We start from the raw sequence: 13,986 nt of genomic DNA on the forward strand, positions 1-13,986 counted from the left end.
CAATGTTTTATTGTATTTGCTTTGCAGGTATGGTATGTTATACTGTAATGTTTGTTTTATTGTTAACCATCATTTGCTTAGCAGGTACGCTATTCAGTTGCATCGCGGATTTATTTAGCGTGACAGCAACAGCGTTTGCTCCCACGATATATAAAGCCGCGACTCCAACGCTGTAGGAGGTGATTTCACCACCACAGTTAAAAAAAGAGCATATATGCCGAAGCATGGGGGCATTAGGGGCGGAGGAGCGATTTTGCTCCTAATGCCGCGTACATACGGTCGAAATTCCGACGGAGGCTTGCCCGTGGAAAAGTTCGACCGTGTGTACGCGGCATAACTTTTTTTGCGGGAGGATGCCCCCATGCTTCGGCATATATATTTTTTAGGCACAGGTTGCGTTAAAAAATGTTTTTTTTTTTTTTGATATTTGCTTTGCAGGTATGGTAAGATCTTACTGTTAAAATGTAATGTTACTTTGTTATAATGTTAACCATCATTTGCTTAGCAGGTACGCCATTCAGTTGCAGCGCGGATTTATTTAGCGTGACAGCAACAGCGTTTGCTCCCACGATACATAAAGCCGCGACTCCAACACTGTGGGAGGTGATTTCACCACCACAGTTAAAAAAAGAGCATATATGCCGAAGCATGGGGGCATTAAGGGGGAAGGAGCGATTTTGCTCCTAATGCCGCGTACATACGGTCGAAATTCCGTCGGAAGCTTGCCCGTGGAAAAGTCCGACCGTGTGTATGCGCCATAACTTTTTATGCGGCGTACATACGTGTGTGAGCGGCATAACTTTTTTGCGGGAGGATGCCCCCATGCTTCGGCATATATAAATGGTGCATGTATGCCCATCATTAGAAGTGGGTGGATGAAGGGAGGTATTCTAATGGAGGGCATACCCACCGATCAATCTTTTTTTCGTTCAGCCAACAGGCTGCATGAAAAAAAAAAAAGATTACAATACATGTCCAACAAGAACCATCAACGTATGGTATGTTGCTGGACTTTGAATGGTTATACCAGAATGATGCCTGCGGGTTTAGGTATCATCTTGGTATCATTCTTTTCAGCCAGCGGTCGGCTTTCATGTAAAAGCAGTCCTAGCGGCTAATTAGCCTCTAAACTGCTTTTACAAGCAGTGGGAGGGTATGTCCCCTCCCCGGATATAAACTGCGCCATTGGGAAAGTGGGAAAACATTTTATCACACCGATCTTGGTGTGGTCAGATGCTTTAAGGGCAGAGGAGAGATCTAGGGTCTAATAGACCCCAATTTTTTCAAAAAAGAGTACCTGTCACTAACTATTGCTATCATAGGGGATATTTACATGCCCTAAGATGGCAATAAAAATTATAAAAATAATAAAAAAAAGTAAGGAACAGTTTAAAATAAAATTAAAAAAGCAAATTAAATAATAATAAAAAAAAAAAAAAAAAAGCACCCCTGTCCCCCCCTGCTCTTGCGCAAAGGCGAACGCAAGCGTCGGTTTGGCGTCATATGTAAACAGCAATTGTACCATGCATGTGAGGTATCACCGCGAAGGTCAGATCGAGGGCAGTAATTTTAGCAGTAGACCTCCTCTGTAAATCTAATGTGGTAACCCGTAGAGGCTTTTAAAGGCTTTTAAAAATGTATGTAGTTTGTCGCCACTGCGCATTTGTGCGCAATTTTAAAGCATGTCGTGTTTGGTATCTATGTACTCGGCCTAAGATCATCTTTTTTATTTCATCAAACATTTGGGCAATATAGTGTGTTTTAGTGCATTAAAATAAAAAAATATGTATTTTTGCCCAAAAAAATGCATTTGAAAAATCGCTGCGCAAATACTGCGTGGTAAAAAAAAATGCAACACCCACCATTTTAATCTGTAGGGCCTTTGCTTTAAAATAATATATAATGTTTGGGGGTTCAACTTAACTTTCTTGCAAAAAAATAATATGTTTTTATGTAAACAAACAGTGTCAGAAAGGGCTTTTTCTTCAAGTGGTTAGAAGAGTGGGTAATGTGTGACATAAGCTTCTAAATGTTGTTCATAAAATGCCAGGACAGTTCAAAATCCCCCCAAATGACCCCATTTTGGAAAGTAGACACCCCAAGCTATTTGCTGAGAGGCATCTCGAGTCCATGGAATATTTTATATTTTGACACAAGTTGTAGGAAAGAGAATTATTATTATTTTATTTTATTTTTTTGCACAAAGTTGTCACTAAATGATATATTGCTCAAACATGCCATGGGCATATGTGGAATTACACCCCAAAATACATTCTGCTGCTTCTCCTGAGTACGGGGATACCACATGTGTGAGACTTTTTGGGAGCCTAGCCGCGTACGGGACCCCAAAAACCAATCACCACCTTCAGGCTTTCTAAGGGTGTAAATTTTTGATTTCACTCCTCACTACCTATCACAGTTTCGGAGGCCATGGAATGCCCAGATGGCACAAAACCCCCCCAAATGACCCCATTTTGGAAAGTAGACACCCCAAGCTATTTGCTGAGAGGTATGTTGAGTATTTTGCAGATCTTGCTTTTTGTCACAAAGATTTGAAAATTGAAAAAAAAAAAAAAAAAATATATATATATATCTTTCTTCATTTTCAAAAATAAATGAGCGCTGTAAAATACTCACCATGCCTCTCAGCAAATAGCTTGGGGTGTCTACTTTCCAAAATGGGGTCATTTGGGGGGGTTGTGTGCCATCTGGGAATTCCATGGCCTCCGAAACTGTGATAGGCAGCGAGGAGTGAAATCAAAAATCTGCGCCCTTAGAAATCCTGAAGGCGGTGCTTGGTTTTCGGGGCCCCGTACGCGGCTAGGCTCCCGAAAAGTCCCACACATGTGGTATCCCCGTACTCAGGAGAAGCAGCAGAATGTATTTTGGGGTGCAATTCCACATATAACCATGGCATGTGTGAGCAATATATCATTTAGTGACAACTTTGTGCAAAAAAAAAAAAAAAAGTTTGTCATATTCCAGCAACTGGTGGCAAGATATAAAATATTCCATGAACTCAAAATGCCTCTCAGAAAATAGCTTGGGGTGTCTACTTTCCAAAATGGGGTCATTTGGGGGGGTTGTGTGCCATCTTGGCCTTTTATGGCCTTCAATACTGTGATAGGTAGTGATCGGTAGTGAGGAGTGAAATCAAAAATGTATGCCCTTAGAAATCCTGAAGGCGGTGCTTGGTTTTCGGGGTCCCGTACGCGGCTAGGCTCCCAAAAAGTCCCACACATGTGGTATCCCCGTACTCAGGAGAAGCTGCAGAATGTATTTTGGGGTGTAATTCCACATATGCCCATGGCATGTGTGAGCAATATATCATTTAGTGACAACTTTGTGCAAAAAAAAAAAAAATTTCATATTCCCGCAACTTGTGGCAAAATATTAAATATTCCATGGACTCAACATGCCTCTCAGCAAATAGCCTGGGGTGTCTACTTTCCAAAATGGGGTCATTTGGGGGGGGTTTGTGCTATTTGGGCATTTTATGGCCTTCAAAACTGTGATAGGTAGTGAGGAGTGAAATAAAAAATTTGCGCCCTTAGAAATCCTGAAGGCGATGCTTGGTTTTCGGGGTCCCGTACGCGGCTAGACTCGCAAAAAGTCCCACACATATGGTATCCCCGTACTCAGGAGAAGCAGCAGAATGTATTTTGGGGTGCAATTCCACATATAACCATGGCATGTATGAGCAATATATCATTTAGTTACAACTTTTTGTAATTTCTTTTTTCTTTTTTTTTTTTGTCATTATTCAATCACTTGGTACAAAAAAAAAAATATTCAGTGGGCTCAATATGCCCCTCAGCAGATTCCTTGGGGTGTCTACTTTCCAAAATGGGGTCATTTGGGGGGATTTTGTGCTATTTGGGCATTTTATGGCCTTCAAAACTGTCTTAGGTAGTGAGAAGTGAAATCAAAAATTTGCGCCCTTAGAAATCCTGAAGGCGGTGCTTGATTTTCGGGGCCCCGTACGTGGTTGGGCTCCCAAAAAGTCTCACACATGTGGTATCCCCGTACTCAGGAGAAGCAGGAGAATGTATTTTGGGATGCAATTCCACATATAACTATGGCATGTGTGAGCAATATATCATTTAGTGACAACTTTTTGTAATTTCTTTTATTTATTAATTTTTTTTGTCATTATTCAATCACTTGTTACAAAAAAAAAAAATATTCAATGGACTCAACATGCCTTTCAGCAGGTTCCTTGGGGTGTCTACTTTCCAAAATGGGGTCATTTGGGGGGGTTTTGTACTTCCCTGCTATTTTGGCACCTCAAGAATTGAGATAGGCAGTCATAAAATAAAAGCTGTGTAAATTCCAGAAAATGTACCCTAGTTTGTAGATGCTATAACTTTTGCGCAAACCAATAAATATACGCTTATTGGCATTTTTTTTACTAAAGACATGTGGCTGAATACATTTTGGCCAAAATGTATGACTAAAATTGAGTTTGTTCGATTTTTCTTATAACAAAAAGTAGAAAATATCATTTTTTCTCAAAATTTTCGCTCTTTTTCCGTTTATATCGCAAACATTAAAAATCGCAGAGGCAATCAAATACCATCAAAAGAAAGCTCTATTTGTGGGAAAAAAAGGACGCAAATTTTGTTTGGGTACAACATTGTATGGCCGCGCAATTACCAGTTAAAGCAGCGCAGTGGAAAATTGTAAAAACACCTCTGGTCTTTTTTTTTTTTTTAAATATGTTTATTAAGTTTTCACATTTATATAGGTACAAACATCTTCATGAAGGCATTACACCTATTGCGGTGTCATAAGAAACTTATTAAATAATAAGCAACATAAATGCATGGAATAAATCATAACATGCAAAGTTAATCACCTCTATAAATAAAAGTAATGGAGGGGTGAGGAAGGGGAGAGGAAAAAGGGGGGGGGGAACTAAAGTCCACTAAGGGAGGGTATGTAATATAAAAGTTCAGGCTTTGATAGATGTAGCAGAGCTTGCCTGGGTTTAGTAGACTAGGTGGATAAAGATTAATAGTCTCCTTACCACTGTGAAAAGACCAATAAATAAGAGGATGTGACACAAATTCAGGATGTCATCAGCATATGATATTCTGTAGTACTCGTAAAATGCTTCCAGCATGACCACATATCATGATAGTCCTTGGAGGATTCATTTGATAGGTGTATTAGTTCTTCCATGTTGGCAATATGATTGATCCTGCGGAACCAATCTGAAATAGTCGGCGGGGAGGATTGTTTCCATTTTATGGGTATACATAGTCTCGCCGCGTTAACAAGGTGTATGACTATGGTGTTTTTGTAGGTTGAATGGGAGAGAGTAGAATGGTGTAACAAATATTGTCCCGGAGTGAAGTCTGGAGAGAAGGAAGTTATATGTGTTATCAGCCTGTGAACTTCCGACCAAAATTTAGACAAAGCGGTGCAATTCCACCAAACGTGTAACAGAGTACCTTGTTCAATTCCACACCTCCAACACATGGGTGAAGTATCAGGGTTGTATTTATGGATGGTTGAAGGAGTTTTATACCACCTTGAGTAAATCTTGTATCCATTTTCTTGAGTTAATACATTTAGCGTGCCCTTATGTATTCTCTTGAAAATGGTAGCCCACTCTTCATTGGTTACAGATATACTTAATTCCCTTTCCCAAAATATACTGGCACTGTCCTTTTGGATATCAAAATTCGAGTTGAGAAGAGTGTACATCAAGGAAATCAAGTGTTTCTGGGGGGAACCCCTGAGGCATACAGATTCAAACAATGTCTTAGTTCTACACCACCCTCCCATAGGATTGATTTTCTGGAGAAATCTAATGACCTTGTTAAAGCTACAAATAGACAAATTGCATTCAGGATTGTTGGATCCGAATATATCATATGTAAGTGGATTTTGGTGCGAAAAGAAGTCTGATGCCCTAAGCGTTACCGCTGTAGAGTTGCCTAGCTGAGTACTATTATAGTCTGGAAGAGATAGCTCGAGATTATGGGTAATTGGAGTGATTGGTCCGTATACAGATGATAAATCTAACGTCTTGCATAAGTGTCTGAAGATCTTTAGTGACGAACCTGTCACCGGATGTGCCTTAGTACTGTTCGGGATTTTTCTGACACTAGTCCATGGCAGGTGTTTGATAGGTACATTCGCAGGTACAGACTTCTCCTCTAATTCTATCCAGTCTTTAGAAAGAGCGTGTACATGCCAATCAACTATCCTGGATAGGTGGCAAGCCCAATAGTACTTGCGTAGGTCTGGGACTCCTATTCCACCCATAAGCTTTGGTGTCACTAATTTGTCCCATTTAATTCTCGGTTGTTTACCACCCCAGATAAATTTCATGCTAATTTTCCTAAAAGATTCAAAAAATGGACCCGGGATGGTTATGGGAAGGGTCTGGAAGAGGTATAAGAACCTAGGGAGAATGTTCATTTTAATTACGTTTGCTCTACCGAACCATGAGAACATGTTCTTATCCCACCTTAACATGTCGGATCGAATTGTATTTAATAAAGGTACAAAGTTTTTGGCATACAAGTCCTTAATATTGGGAGTCAATTTGATTCCTAGATAAGAAAGATGTTCGTCCTCCCATGTAAAGGGGAAGTTCAGCTTACATAGTTCCACCGTGGCAGTGGGTAGTGAGATATTGAGAGCTCTGGACTTGGCAAAATTAATTTTCAGATTGGAAATATCATTAAACATAGAAAAATCATTAAGTAGATTAGGGATCGTGATTAAGGGGTTGGTCAGAAACAGTAGCACATCGTCGGCAAATGCTGCCAATTTGTATTGTTTGTTTCCTATGTTGATACCCACTATATCTTGGTTTGCTCGTATTCTGCAAAGGAGGGGTTCCAGTATTAGAATGAAAATTATTGGTGACAATGGGCATCCCTGGCGTGTTCCATTCGCCACGGAGAAAGCTTCCGACAGGCATCCGTTGACTTTGATTTTAGCTGTTGGGGATGAGTAAAGAAGGTTTATGAATTGCAACATGCGCTCTTGGAGGCCTAAAGATTCCAATGCAGCATGCATGTAATCCCAAGCAATTCTGTCGAAAGCTTTCTCCGCGTCGAGGGAAAGTAGGAATCCGGGAGATTTCGTTTCACTAAGCCAATTTTGAATGCACAGGGCCTTGATGGTGTTGTCCCTGGCTTCTCTTCCTGGTGTAAAACCCACTTGGTCTAATGATATCAGGTTGTTTAGAAGGGGTAAGAGACGGTTCGCTAGAATTTTGGCATACAACTTGATATCCACATTCAGGAGAGAGATAGGCCTATAGTTGGTTACTAGGTTCTTATCTTTGTTAGGTTTGGGTATCATCACTATGTGAGCCTCGAGAAGGTCTCTAGACGACGTCCATTGAGCAGGGGGAGAGTTAAAAGTAGATATAAAGTGGGGAAGTAGAGAGTCCTTGAAAATTTTATAGTAATTGACTGTGAAACCGTCTGGACCTGGGCTCTTACCCATATTAAGTTGGTTAAGAGCTGTAAGGGCCTCTGAGATTTCTAATGGTTTATCTAAGTCCCTTGCTGCCTCTGGATTAATTGATTTAGGGCAATATGAGTCGAGGAAGTCAGTAAGCATTTTTTTCCTCAATTGCGGGTTTGTAATCGAGCCTGTAGATCCTAAGTTGTATAAATTAGAATAATATAACTGAAATTGTTTAGCAATGTCAGATGAACGTGTAAATTTGTTGCCTTTCGAGTCGACAATAGAGTGAATATTGTCGAATTTTTTGCTTGAAGCATTTAAGGTATTGGCCAGTAATCTACCTGTTTTATTGCCGTATTCGTAGAAAAACTTCTGCGAATAAATTTTGTTGCGTTTAATTTTCCTATCTAATATTTCAAGCAATTCTTTTCTAGTGTTGAATAATTCGGTGAAAACAACTGAATCGAGAGATTGTTTATGGGTTTTTTCCAAAGCCTCTATCCTATTTGTGAGATTCTTTATGAGTTCCCTTCTATCCTTATTGCGTTTTGCCATTATGGAGATCAGTTCTCCTCTGACCACACACTTATGAGCAAGCCATATTGTCGGAGGGTTCACATCATTTGTTGAATTCTCTTTAAAATAATTAGAATGTAAAGATTTTATCTTCAGGACCGTGTTCGCGTCGCTGAGTAGCGAATTGTCTAATCTCCAAGATTTTCCCAGAGAGGGCTTGTCCCCAATTGTTATACTCATAGAAATGGGATTGTGATCCGAAAGGATCATAGGATCAATGGAAGCATCATCTAGTAGTTCTAGATCCCCTTGGGAAATAAAAAAATAATCCAACCTGGAGTAAGTATTATGTGGGGGTGAGTAATATGTGAAATCTCTTGAAGACGGATTTAATGTTCTCCAGGAATCGTGTAAGGAAAAGCGATGCAATAATCCCTTAACTATATTTAGTGTTCGATATGGGGTTTTGGAAGATCCAGATGATGTATCAATAACTGGATTTAGGGCCAGGTTGAAATCACCTCCCATTATCACCGTACCACTAGCGAATGCCTCAAGGGACTCCACCATCGCTTTATAAAAAGAGGCGTGGAGTCTATTGGGGGCATAGATGTTTATTAGCGTGAAAGTCTTATCAAAAAGTGAGCCTTTCACAAATAAGTATCTACCTTCTTTGTCAAACTTCGTATCCAATACATGGAGGGGGCAGTGTTTTGAAATTAGTATAGAGACTCCTCTATTCTTGGAATCCGGGTTAGTGGCGTGAAAAATATGTGCAAATTTCTTATCTGTAAAAGTAGGAATACAGGGAGTGCAGAATTATTAGGCAAGTTGTATTTTTGAGGATTAATTTTATTATTGAACAACAACCATGTTCTCAATGAACCCAAAAAACTCATTAATATCAAAGCTGAATATTTTTGGAAGTAGTTTTTAGTTTGTTTTTAGTTTTAGCTATTTTAGGGGGATATCTGTGTGTGCAGGTGACTATTACTGTGCATAATTATTAGGCAACTTAACAAAAAAAAATATATACCCATTTCAATGATTTATTTTTACCAGTGAACCCAATATAACATCTCAACATTCACAAATATACATTTCTGACATTCAAAAACAAAACAAAAACAAATCAGTGACCAATATAGCCATCTTTCTTTGCAAGGACACTCAAAAGCCTGACATCCATGGATTCTGTCAGTGTTTTGATCTGTTCACCATCAACATTGCGTGCAGCAGCAACCACAGCCTCCCAGACACTGTTCAGAGAGGTGTACTGTTTTCCCTCCTTGTAAATCTCACATTTGATGATGGACCACAGGTTCTCAATGGGGTTCAGATCAGGTGAACAAGGAGGCCATGTCATTAGTTTTTCTTCTTTTATACCCTTTCTTGCCAGCCACGCTGTGGAGTACTTGGACGCGTGTGATGGAGCATTGTCCTGCATGAAAATCATGTTTTTCTTGAAGGATGCAGACTTCTTCCTGTACCACTGCTTGAAGAAGGTGTCTTCCAGAAACTGGCAGTAGGACTGGGAGTTGAGCTTGACTCCATCCTCAACCCGAAAAGGCCCCACAAGCTCATCTTTGATGATACCAGCCCAAACCAGTACTCCACCTCCACCTTGCTGGCGTCTGAGTCGGACTGGAGCTCTCTGCCCTTTACCAATCCAGCCACGGGCCCATCCATCTGGCCCATCAAGACTCACTCTCATTTCATCAGTCCATAAAATCTTAGAAAAATCCGTCTTGAGATATTTCTTGGCCCAGTCTTGACGTTTCAGCTTGTGTGTCTTGTTCAGTGGTGGTCGTCTTTCAGCCTTTCTTACCTTGGCCATGTCTCTGAGTATTGCACACCTTGTGCTTTTGGGCACTCCAGTGATGTTGCAGCTCTGAAATATGGCCAAACTGGTGGCAAGTGGCATCTTGGCAGCTGCACGCTTGACTTTTCTCAGTTCACGGGCAGTTATTTTGCGCCTTGGTTTTTCCACACGCTTCTTGCGACCCTGTTGACTATTTTGAATGAAACGCTTGATTGTTCGATGATCACGCTTCAGAAGCTTTGCAATTTTAAGAGTGCTGCATCCCTCTGCAAGATATCTCACTATGTTTGACTTTTCTGAGCCTGTCAAGTCCTTCTTTTGACCCATTTTGCCAAAGGAAAGGAAGTTGCCTAATAATTATGCACACCTGATATAGGGTGTTGATGTCATTAGACCACACCCCTTCTCATTACAGAGATGCACATCACCTAATATGCTTAATTGGTAGTAGGCTTTCGAGCCTATACAGCTTGGAGTAAGACAACATGCATAAAGAGGATGATGTGGTCAAAATACTCATTTGCCTAATAATTCTGCACTCCCTGTATTATCTGTTCTAAAGTGCGTTTCCTGCAGGAATACTATATCGGAGTTAGATCTTTTCAGCATTAGTAAGAGTTTTGATCTTTTCTCTGGTATATTGAGGCCTTTTGTATTGATGGAATAAAATTTGATTTTCCTTTTTGATACAATAATATTGCCAGTGGAAGAAGACATGACAAGCACTATGAAGAGGATTAGCTACAAAAGCCTGAGGGGGGAGAAACAGTCAAGGGGTGACTAGGAAGGATAAACTAGAAGAATTACTTGTTTATTATATTCAATTAAAAGAATATGTATCGAGTAAATCAAGTAGAGGGGAAATTGAAACAATCGAAATATAACAAAGTATCAATGATCCTCTTTCAAGAGGAATGAAGGAAAAAAAAAAATATTGGATGTAGCAAAGTCTTTCTGACCTATTCCTAAAAGGAAAAATAGACAGAAATATTTGCTACTTGGGGGTTGAAAGGGCGAAGCCCAAAAACAACAACCAGAACCATTCGACTGCCCGCCGCCACAGACCTGTTAAAAATATCTAAATTAAAGTAGGACCAGTATTAGGCAAAAACATTAAAGCAGTCCTAGAAAGCAATCTGAAGGAAAAAACAGGTTAAATATTTCTGTAGCCTTCTGGATAACAAGACCTGCAATCCATACAATAACATCAACATCACATAACTAATTGGGGTCAAAACATACTTTGAATCAAAAACAGTCAACAGACCCATCAATTGAAGAGAAGCAAACCACGTTGTTTACATAACATTGTAGATTTTTGCGTCTCATTCTTTTCTTTTTTATTTATTTTTTTTTTTCATTTTTTAATTATTATTTCTTTATTTTATTTTTATTTTTTGTTAAAACTTATATCGCCAGGACCACTCTAAAACCTGGACTAAGGTTGTCTATTTCTCTTCTTCACTTGATGGATATATATGACATGTGAGAATAGAGATTAGAGAGAAAATATTGTATTAATTAATGGGAGAAACAAAAACATATAATGTCACAACATATCACTATTCCTTTCTTGGTCTCCTGGAGCGTGGTGACGATGTTGATCGAGGATCTACATTCAGATCTAGAGAGGGATCCTTTCTGTTTTCATTCGAGTGGGAACGACGTCTCCGAAATCTGGATTGGGTTGTCTCCATGAAATCCTCCTTATTAGTCTCTCTGACCGGGATTTTGCAGTGAAATTCGGCATACCAATTAGGGAGTTCAATAAATTGTATGTCCATTGTCTTACAAAATGCCTGGAGGTCTTCTGGGACTCTCAGAATAGCAGTGTGCCCCTGGTTGGTAGCCTGCAGACCGAATGGGAATCTCCATTTGTAAATAATTCCCTTGTTGCGCAGTTTATCCAATAAGGGTCTCAGATCCCTTCTATTTTGGAGGGTGATTTGAGACAAGTCTTGAAAGAAGGATATGGAGTGCCCTTCATAAGTGAATTTTGCTCTCAATTTGGCGTTCCTGAGAATGTTTTCTTTAAGAATAAAATCATCGACGTGGCAGATCACGTCCCTAGGAGGGTCATTCGGTCTGCCTTTTGGTCTTAGCGCTCTATGTAGACGCTCCATTTTGATGACCGTGAGCGGGGGACGTCCCAGTAAGTCATTAAAAATCCCAGTAACGACTGGGGTAATGTGGTCCACATCCACCGATTCGGGGAGTCCCCTAATTCTCACATTATGGCGTCTACTTCTATTTTCCAAATCTTCAATTTGGCGATTCAATTCTCTGAGTTGGTACGTGTTAGCATCAGTCTTGTTATTTACATGACGCAGTGCAGTGCTTTGTTGCGCAGTTACTAATTCTACTTCTTGTACACGCGCTGCAACTGCGCGTATTTCCATACTCAACCCTGCAATAGCAGCCGACAGGGTTGTTTTAATATCTGCTGCTACCGAATAAAGGTCATGAAGATTGGGGGTCAATGTTAAATCATGCGGGAATGTATTTTCCCCTCCGTTGAGCGGGTTTACCGGAATGTCATTGGTACCTGTAGCAGTCCCGCTAGCTCCCGTATGGAGGCTTTTTGATTCGGCCATTATATTCAAAGGCGTGTGGGATCAAAGTCCGAGAACTAGCTCAAAAATCCTCGGAAAGGACCCGGAGTTGCACCGAACGAATCTCCAAGTAATTGGGGAGATTTCCTGTGTATTCGGGGTGATCGGTCTTCTTACCAGCACCTACAGGATAAGCATGAAGTCCGCGGCGGCAGGAGCTCCCCGTTCAAGCTGCCATCTCTAGGCTCAGCCAAGCCACGCCCAACACCTCTGGTCTTAAGGCTGACAAATGGTCCGGTGGGAAAGTGGTTAATTTTCGAATTTTCGAATTTTCAAATTTCCGATAATTTCGAAAATTCAAAAATTCAAAAAATCGAAAATTTAAAAATTCGAAATTACAAAATCTAAAATTCTAAAATGTTTCGTATTTTCAAATTTCCAAATTCCAAAATTTCGGAAATTCGGAAATTTGGAATTTCGAAAATTCGAAAATAAAAAACATTTGAAAATGAAAAAATTCGAAATTACAAAATTTGAAAATATAAAATTAAAAAAAATGTTTTGTATTTCTGAATTTCCGAATTTTCGAATCTCCGAAATTCGAAAATTCGGAAATACAAAAATACGAAAATTCGGAAATTCAAACATTCAGAAACTCGGAAATTCAAACATTCGGAAATACGAATATTCAGAAATTCAAAAATTCGGAAATTTGGAAATACGGAGATCCGTAAATTAAAAATTTCTGAAATCCGGAAATTCGAAATTTTGGAAATCCGGAAATTCGAAATTTTGGAAATCCGAAAATTCGGAAATTTAACAATTCGGAAATAAGAAAATTTGACATTTCGGAAATCCGGAAATTTGGAAATTTAAAAATTTGGAAATGCGAAAATCGGGAATTTGTTAAAAAACAAATTTGAAGCTAAACAAATTGCACATGTCTAATTCACACACTATGCGGTGACAGACGTTTAACTACATTGTAAAATTCCTGTACTGCATGGACACACAGAAAACAATTGTTTCCTGTGTGTTCCATTCACACTGCAATACAAACTGTAGCTGCGATAAAATGCAGACATCCTGCATTTATTTTTGCAGTGCACTGTACAGAATCGCATGGCTCTGTACAGTAGCCCAGCACATTGTACAATGTACACTTCAAATTAAGTTTGTAAAAAATAAATTAAAAAATTGAGCCGTGTGATGCCCAGATTCACGCTCCACACTGCCCCATAGCTTTGGCGAGAGCAGACAGATTCCAGACAAGTCTGCTTTAGTGTGAAATGGCCCTTAATCACTTCAATAATGGGCACTTTTACCCCCTTCCTGCCCAGGCCAATTTTCAGCTCTGTCGCACTTTGAATGACAATTGCACATGGCTGTTTTTAGAAGCAAACATTCCTGTTAATACTTGAAAAAGATAAGTGCAATATTTTTTTTGCTCTATATATATATATATATATATATATATATATATATATATATATATATATATATGTTTAAAAATACACTTTATTGCCAAAAGTATTGGGACACCTGCCTTTACAGAGACATATAGTTTAATGGCATCCCAGTCTTAGGGGCAGATCCACAAAAGGATTAATAATTTTAAATTTCCCGCGTTGTATCTTTGTTTTGAATCCACAAAACAAG

General features: G+C 39.4%; 1 protein-coding gene across 2 annotated transcripts in view; it reads right to left on the minus strand.

Annotated features, from left to right (window-relative positions):
- Positions 1 to 13,986, minus strand: part of PAPPA2 (pappalysin 2) — a 364,705-nt gene that overhangs the window by 191,941 nt on the left and 158,778 nt on the right. The gene's annotated exons all lie outside the window — the stretch shown is intronic.

Source organism: Rana temporaria, chromosome 7 (genome assembly GCF_905171775.1).
Source record: "Rana temporaria chromosome 7, aRanTem1.1, whole genome shotgun sequence".
Classification (NCBI taxonomy): domain Eukaryota; kingdom Metazoa; phylum Chordata; class Amphibia; order Anura; family Ranidae; genus Rana; species Rana temporaria.